The sequence below is a fragment of the Hemicordylus capensis genome, chromosome 2 (assembly GCF_027244095.1).
Source record: "Hemicordylus capensis ecotype Gifberg chromosome 2, rHemCap1.1.pri, whole genome shotgun sequence".
NCBI classification, from domain to species: domain Eukaryota; kingdom Metazoa; phylum Chordata; class Lepidosauria; order Squamata; family Cordylidae; genus Hemicordylus; species Hemicordylus capensis.
The window spans coordinates 37820935-37829054 of record NC_069658.1 but is presented as its reverse complement, the minus strand read 5'-3'; positions in this window follow the sequence as shown (position 1 = coordinate 37829054).

The following is an 8120-nucleotide window of genomic DNA, read 5'->3' as shown; positions in this document are numbered from 1 at the left end:
TAACTAACAAACAGCTTCCAGTTGAACAGAAAGGAAATAGCCCGAACACCAGAGGCACAAAGACCAGCTGCTGATTGAAAAAATGATTTTAGAAAACTGCAAGAGAAGAAAAAACAATCTAAGTGTTGCATGGATTGACTACAAGAAAGCCTTCGATTCATTGCCTCACACATGGATACTAAAATGCTTAGAAACAACTGGTGTCAGCAAAAACATTCAGATATTTATAAAAAAAGCAATGAGCAGGTGGAGTACACAGTTAACAATCAATGGTGAGACACTTGGACAGGTTAGCATTAGAAGAGGCATTTTCCAAGGGGACTCACTATCCCCTCTGTTGTTTGTAATCGCCATGACCCCACTTTCACAAATACTAAACAAAACAGGCCTCGGATACCAAAAATCTAAAACATCAAGTCAAAACAACCATCTGCTGTACATAGACAATCTGAAGTTGTATGGAAAGTCCCAGTCAGAAATCGAATCACTGCTAAACACTGTCCGTATATTCAGTAGCGATATAGCAATGGAGTTTGGACTAGACAAGTGTGCTGCATTAATAATGAACAGAGGAAAAATAACAAAAACAGAAGGAATAGAACTGCCCAATGGAAGCAAGATCAAGAACCTGGAAGAGAAAGAACCTTACAAATACTTGGGCATTCTCCAGGCTGATAACATCACACACACTGAAGTTAAAAGAAAAATGGGAAGTGAATACATCAGGAGAGTTAGAAAAATCCTCAAGTCCCAACTCAATGGCGGGAACACCATACAAGCCATAAACACCTGGGCTATACCTGTTATCAGATACACTGCAGGGATAATAGACTGGACCCAGGCAGAGCTAGAGACGCTGGATTGTAAGACCAGGAAAATCATGACCATCAATCATGCTCTGCACCCCCACAGTGATGTCGATAGGCTATACCTCCCTCGCAGCTCAGGTGGAAGAGGAATGCTGCAAGTCCATCAAACAGTAGAGGAGGAGAAAAGAGGCCTTGAAGAATATATCAAGGACAGTGAAGAAGATGCACTTCAAATGGTCAATAACGCAAAACTATTCAACACCAATGAAAGAAGGCAGGCATAGAAGAAAGAACAAGTCAAGAACCGAGCAGAAAAATGGAGAAATAAGCCCCTGCATGTTCAATATTTGCACAATATAAGTGGAAAATCAGACATCACCAAGACCTGGCAATGGCTTAAGAATGGCAACTTGAAGAAAGAAACGGAGGGTTTAATACTGGCTGCGCAAGAACAGGCACTAAGAACAAATGCAATAAGAGAAAAAGTCGAAAAATCAACCACAAACAGCAAGTGCCGCCTTTGTAAAGAAGCAGATGAAACCATGGACCACCTAATCAGCTGTTGTAAAAAGATCGCACAGACTGCCTACAAACAAAGGCATGACAAGGTAGCAGGGATGATACACTGGAACATCTGCAAAAAATACAAGCTAGCTGTAGCCAAAAATGGGTGGGACCATAAAATTGAAAAAGTTGAAGAAAATGAAGATGTAAAAATATTATGGGACTTCTGACTACAAACAGACAAACATCTGCCACACAATACACCAGATATAACTGTAGTTGAGAAGAAAGAAAAACAAGTGAAAATAATCGACATAGCAATACCAGGGGATAGCAGAATAGAAGAAAAAGAACTAGAAAAAATCACAACTACAAAGATCTACAAATTGAAATTGAAAGGCTGTGGCAGAAAAAGACCAAAATAATCCCAGTGGTCATTGGTGCCCTGGGTGCAGTTCCAAAAGACCTTGAAGAGCACCTCAACACCATAGGGGTCACAGAAATCAGCATCAGCCAATTACAAAAAGCAGCTTTACTGGGAACAGCCTATATTTTGCGACGATATCTATGATAACCAACAGTATTGATGATAAAATTCAGCCATCCCAGGTCCTTGGGAAGGACTCGATGTCTGTATAAAACAAACCAGTCAATAACACCCGCCTGACTGTGTAAACAAGAAATAATAATAATAATAATAATAATAATAATAATAATAATAATAATAATAATAATAAATATAATTATTTTATATCCGGTGTACTACACACTTAAGTTTCTCCTCACAACAACCCTGTGAAGTTCGTTAGGTTGAGAGAGAAGTGACAGGCCCAGAGTCACCCAGCAAGTATCATGGCTGAATGGGGATTTGAACTCGAGTCTTCCAGGTCCTGGTCCAGCACTCTAACCACTACACCACGCTGGTTGAACAGTAGGAGAAACTTCCTAACAGTAAGAGCAGTTCAGCTATGGAACCAGCTACCTGGAAGGTAGAGGTATTAATCATAATAATAACCACAATGTACTCTTTTGTGACTTAAGTCTGTTAGCTCTAGTCTTGCCCTCTGGAGCAGCAGAGGACAAGTTTTTGCCCTCTTTTCTGTGACAGCCCTTCAGGTATTTGAAGAGCTCTCATGTCCACCTTCAGCAGTGGCAGCATTGGGGGGATACTGAGAGGGGCACAGAAGGGGCAAAGTGCACTTATGGATGGGCAAGTTGTGTCCCACATATTAGATCTCAGAAACAGATATGGAGGGGCTGGTGGGGAGGGGGTGGGGAGCCACTTATCTAGGTGGTGCTTTCCCCCCGCTCTGGAGCCACCCTTGCTCCTCAGTCTTCTCTTCTCCAAGCTAAACACACCCAGTTCTTCCAGCCTTAAAAAAAAAAAAAAGAGCTTGTTTTTCCAGGTCCCTTACCTTGCTGACCTTTTCTGAGCCCATTCCAAATGGTTCACATCCTCCTTAAAGTGCAGAACCCAGACCTGAGGTGTTAGTTATTTGCCCTAGTTTTGTGTCCTCTGCACAGCTGAGGAGAATTTCCACCACCCCTTAACTGAAGTCATTGATGAAAATAGGCACTTAGGAAGCTGCCTTCTACCAAGTCAGACCATTGGTCCATCTAGCTCAGTATCGTCTACACCCGTGGTTCCCAACCAGGGTTCACCCAGATATTGCTGAACTACAACTCCCATCATTCCCAGCTACAATGTATTGTGGCTGGGGGTGATGGGAGTTGTAGTTCAGCAACATCTGGAGGAACCTTGGTTGGGGACCACTGGTCTACACAGACGGGCAGCAGCCTCTCCAAAGTTGCAGGCAGCTCTCCTCTGAAGAGTACCAGGCCCAGGCCCGAGCTTTCTGTACCCCACTCAAATTCTCCTCCAGTTTGACGAGGAGCAATTGATGGATATGCTCTGTGCATCAATTAAGTCCTATCCTGTTACTTGCGAACACTTTCTGTGGTGTGCAGCCACAGAAGAAACCAAGTTGTGCTGAATTGCCTTGCCTGTAAGAAGGCAATGAATGCTCTTCAGCATGACCAGCATTACTGGTGGTAATAACTTCACCATGTTCCACTGATTATATCATCACCTTTGGAACTGTTTACATGACCCATTTAGCAATAAATAACACCGATGATCTTTCTGTGTCACTGAAGATATGTTGTTATGCATAGGGAGCTTGACAGTTACTTCTTTAGTCTGTCAGAAAACTCAAGAACACTCCACTTAACTGGTTCACATCTGGAATGATTAACTGCATTGCCCAAGTGCACATAAACCTATATAAGTGTGCATGCAATGTTAAGGGCATAAACCTTGACAACAAGGCATTAAATCCAAACAGCGGATGGAAATCTTGCCCTCAAGGATTGCAACTAGGGTCCAGAACTGTAGTCTGTTGGGATAATGTATGCCGGTGATGGATGTGAGTGAGTGAGTATGGCTAGGCATGGAGTCCTGGCATGATGTTAGTGGTGGTGTGGGAGTACCATCATTAGCTATGAATTTTAAATGTTTCCCCAAATTTTGATGGCTGTGTTCTCAGAATGCTTTGAAGTGAAGTGCAAGCAGTGCTTAAAGAGAGATGCTAGCACCTGAGCCATGTGGAAACTTTGCCATCTACCCTAGAGCAGGGGTGGGCAGATTTATGGCTTCTGGCAACTCCTTTGTTTTGCCAGAGCCATGGGAACTACCAGCATGAAATAGCAGTTAGGGAGGCTGAGTCAGTCACAGAATGGCAGCTTAAGGAGGTAGGGCTTGCAAAATGGCAGTTTGCACAGAAATGGATAGTTGCCGGTTTGAATCCCCATTGGTATGTTTCCCAGACTATGGGAAACACCTATATCGGGCAGCAGCGATATAGGAGAATGCTGAAAGGCATCATCTCATACTGCGCTGGAGGAGGCACTGACTCGGCGGCACACTTTACCTTTACCTTACAGAAATGGATACCTAGAGATGAAGAGACCTAAATGTCAACCCCCCTGAATTCCAGAATCATTGTGCTGCAGGAGAGGTGGGAGCAAAGTATTCTGCTTTGTGGGAGGGGAAAGCTGAGAGAAATGAATGAGAGAGAAAGTAAAAGCAACCCTGAGCCACCCAGAGAGAGAGAGAGAGAGAGAGAGAGAGATTAAACATGGTACAGCTGTGCCCCAGGCAGCCAGCCAATTGATCTGCCGCACTGGCTGGAAGCTCAAAAACCTCTAGCCACTTGGGCTGGTTGGCATTAAAATTTAATTGATTGGTTGATTGATTGATTAATCAATCAAATTCAATTAAATAAAGACAGATAAACACCTGGAGAGATACTTCAAATAAACATGGGAGTTACCAGTAGCTCCTGAGCTAAGTAATGCCATAGGGGGAATTAATGTTGCTTAGTTCTGAGGGAAGAATAACTTGTTACCTCAGCAAATGTGTATCCCCAAACCACTATTTCTTGGCATAACAATAATGTGGAGATGGGGAGTGGGGCCAAAGGGAGAGTTCATGAGCATGTGATCGGGGTACTTAACCCTCCCAATGCCTACAGATCTCCCCAACAAATGCTCCCCTGTTTTCTTATCAACTTGTTTCATTCATTCATTTTTTAAATCTAGGAGCCAACTGGAGGGGGGGAAAAACCCTAGTTAAAAACAGCCTGGGAGGGGGTCATTCACAAAAGAGAGTCAGTAGGCGGGAGAGGGTTAAGCATCTCTCTCCTGCCCACTGATTCGCCAGTGGAATTGGCCCCTTTGCCTCCACATTTGCCTTGCAAGGCATCATAAAGAAGCAAAACATGTGTGGAATTAGTTTCCCCCCAACTTTAATAGACACTGAGGCAATATCTGCTGTCACTTTTAAAAGAGGATCTAGAGAGGCACAAATGTGAGCTCAGCTCTGACATCTGATGGATGGAAATTAGTTTTCTGCTGTGGGAGGGAGGTGTCCATTGTGTTTGACAGCATAAGTATGCTCTGGGGAGGAATGTGACAAGAAGAGGTAAAGAACAAAGCTATACGCAAACAGACTTACTGCTTTGTGATAGACAAGGTCAACTGCCTGCCTGCTTGCTTGCTGCTGCTTTCAAGCTGAGTTATATCGTAGGATTATGAAATCTTTCATGTAATAAATAATGGAGAGAGGTGCCTCTGAACAAGCAAAGATCAGGCCCTTAGGAAATACATGATGGCAATCTCATGCAAACTTAGGGCCAAACTAGACATAGCGTGGCAGATAGGGGTGTGCACAAAACTGGCTGGCCCAGTTCGGTTTGAGTCTGAACTGGACCAGGCCAGTCTGGTCTGGCACCCTCTTGAACCCACCCGGTTTGGTTTGGTTCAGGGGTGTTCATGAATAAAATAAAATAAAATAAAATAAAATTTTAGTCACATACCCTCTCCGAGGGTCACTAGCACGGCCATGGGTGCCCTCTGGAGTCACCTCCTCCCCCTGCTAGCCTCCGAAATTGCCTCCCTTGCCCGGTTCGGGTGCTCTTCAGCCCATTCTGGGTGCTCTTCGACCTGTTCTGGGCCTCACCCCTGTTACGGTGGCTATTTTGGAGGTTGCTATGCATGCCTAATGGGCCTCTGCGTGGCCTAGTCATGACCCATTATGCTGTCCTTGCTCATCGCACCCCCAACTCATCATATTTCAAAATTCCTCCTGGTGGTTCTAGCTAAAGAACAGGAGACCAAGTCAGAGGACCTGTGGCAAAACCATACACCAAGCTAGGGACTGGATTTGTCATTTGCATGTCAGAAGACAAAGCCAAGAAAGCTTCATGAGAGAGCCCATGGTCAGGATGCCTGAAGAAAGAGGGGCATAGAGCAGAGGCTGAGAAACAACCAAATGAATTTGATATATTGATTTGAACTCATCAGCCAAATCTTTGGCTGCAGAGCCGAATACTTATTAAAAAATTTAAAAAAAATTATGAGGGTTTATACCTTAATATGGAAGTGAAGTGTAACCTAATTCTTTGGAATGAGCCATGTAACTACCTCAAATATTTTCACAATGAGAAGTAGCCCTTGTCTGTGTGTGATGTTAAAAATGGCTCGTGCTTTTTTGATGAGTAACCTTGCATTTGAAAATCTTAAGGCATTTGCACACACTGGCAGCCTTCCTGGAAGATATCAGCATTAGTCTGCCTTCCCACAGCTTAACTGTGGGAAGAGGCATTGGAATTTGGCACCCAAGGCCACTTTTGAGGCCTCGGCCAGAACTAGGCCCTGAATTCATCAGTCTCCTCAGATGGAGAAGGAGATATTTCAGCCGAATCAATAAAGATAGGGAAATTAGTTCCAGGCGCTTATAGCCAGAGGGCTGACCAGGACGGATTCCAAGAGGTAGCAAAGGGTAGCAAATGGTCCCCACGCGCCCACCCCGCAAATAGTTTCTGCTCCCTCTCTCACTGCCCATTCACCGGAATTGAACTTTACAGCAAAATGTCAGACAATACAGTCATTCTGTATTATATTATAGCCCAATAGCTTGAATTAATTATTTTCAATGGCCTCTGTTGTTTAATGAAGCCTCATTCACTCATTCCTCTATCCCAGAACAAGTAGCAGAAGCTGGTGCAGCCAGGTGGATAGGAAATTCCTCCATCCTCCCAAGTGTCAGGTCAAGCCCTTTGCTTCCTTCCCAGCCAAGAACAGGGCTGGGCGAGACCACCAGGAATGTAGTGGAGGGGGTACATGCAGGAATGGAGCACTGGTACATCTTGGCTTCTCTGGCTGTCGGGGTGGGTATGGCCATGATGGGGGCTATCATAGAGAGTGCCTGCACAGTGGTGTAATTTGCAACTACACCAAGTGGAGACCACATGTGCTGGTTCACGCTTCTTGCAAACTTGAGCTGGTCTGGTATTGACCTCTCTCCCTACCTCAGTCTTTCCTGCCACATAGTCTTGGAAAGGGAAAGGAAACTAGCCTAGAAAGCAGACTGGAAGGATTAGCATTTCCTAAATGGAAACTGGCACTTTTTTGGAATAGGTTTGAAAACGTCAAGCAAGCTTCATTAATAGGCAAATAAACTAACTACCTTACCTCTATTTAATGTATAGCAAAATCCTCACTCCCCTAATCATGTTCTTTGCCACCCCTCCACTCGTAGAACTAGTTGGTCTATGGTAGGGAGACTTACAGCCTGTCCTGAAGATCACTTTCTCCATGTTGGGGTTTGAAAGGCTGAAGCTCAGCTAGCTGTGGCTCAGGAGGCAAAGTCCAGCAGCATCACCTCCATGCAACATGGAGCACAACCACCAGACAGGATCATGGACATTCTGCAGAGGAGGCACTGGACTCAATTAGCTGCCTGGACATTATCTCTGTAAGGCAAACTCTGGCAGATTCAAGCACTGAGAGTGTTCTATTCAGCATTGCAAATCAATAGTGCACTGTATTATTAAGAACAGCCCAATTTCCAGATTTGTCCCTCTTGGGCCTGTAGAACCAGGGGAATGAGTCTGCTAAGAGACTGAGTTGCAAATCAGGACTTACTTCCTTTGGGTTTTGAATCTCACTTCTGCCATGAACTCACTAGGTCTGAGGTGGCCTACTGGTGGATCCCAGTTGTTGTAGGACTACAAATCCCATCATTCCTAGCTGCAATGGCAGATGTTTTAGTCCTAATCCTGTCCTACAGCGTGGCAGGTGACAGTTGTCTGGGCTGGCTTCTGTAATAGCAGTCTTTTTCCTTATGCCAACTGCCATTGCAGCTTGGAATCATGGGAGCTGTACTCCAACAAAAGCTGGAAAGGCTCTGATTGGTCACCCCTGCACTATATGACCTGGGCAAGCCAGCCCCAACTGCAATACAGC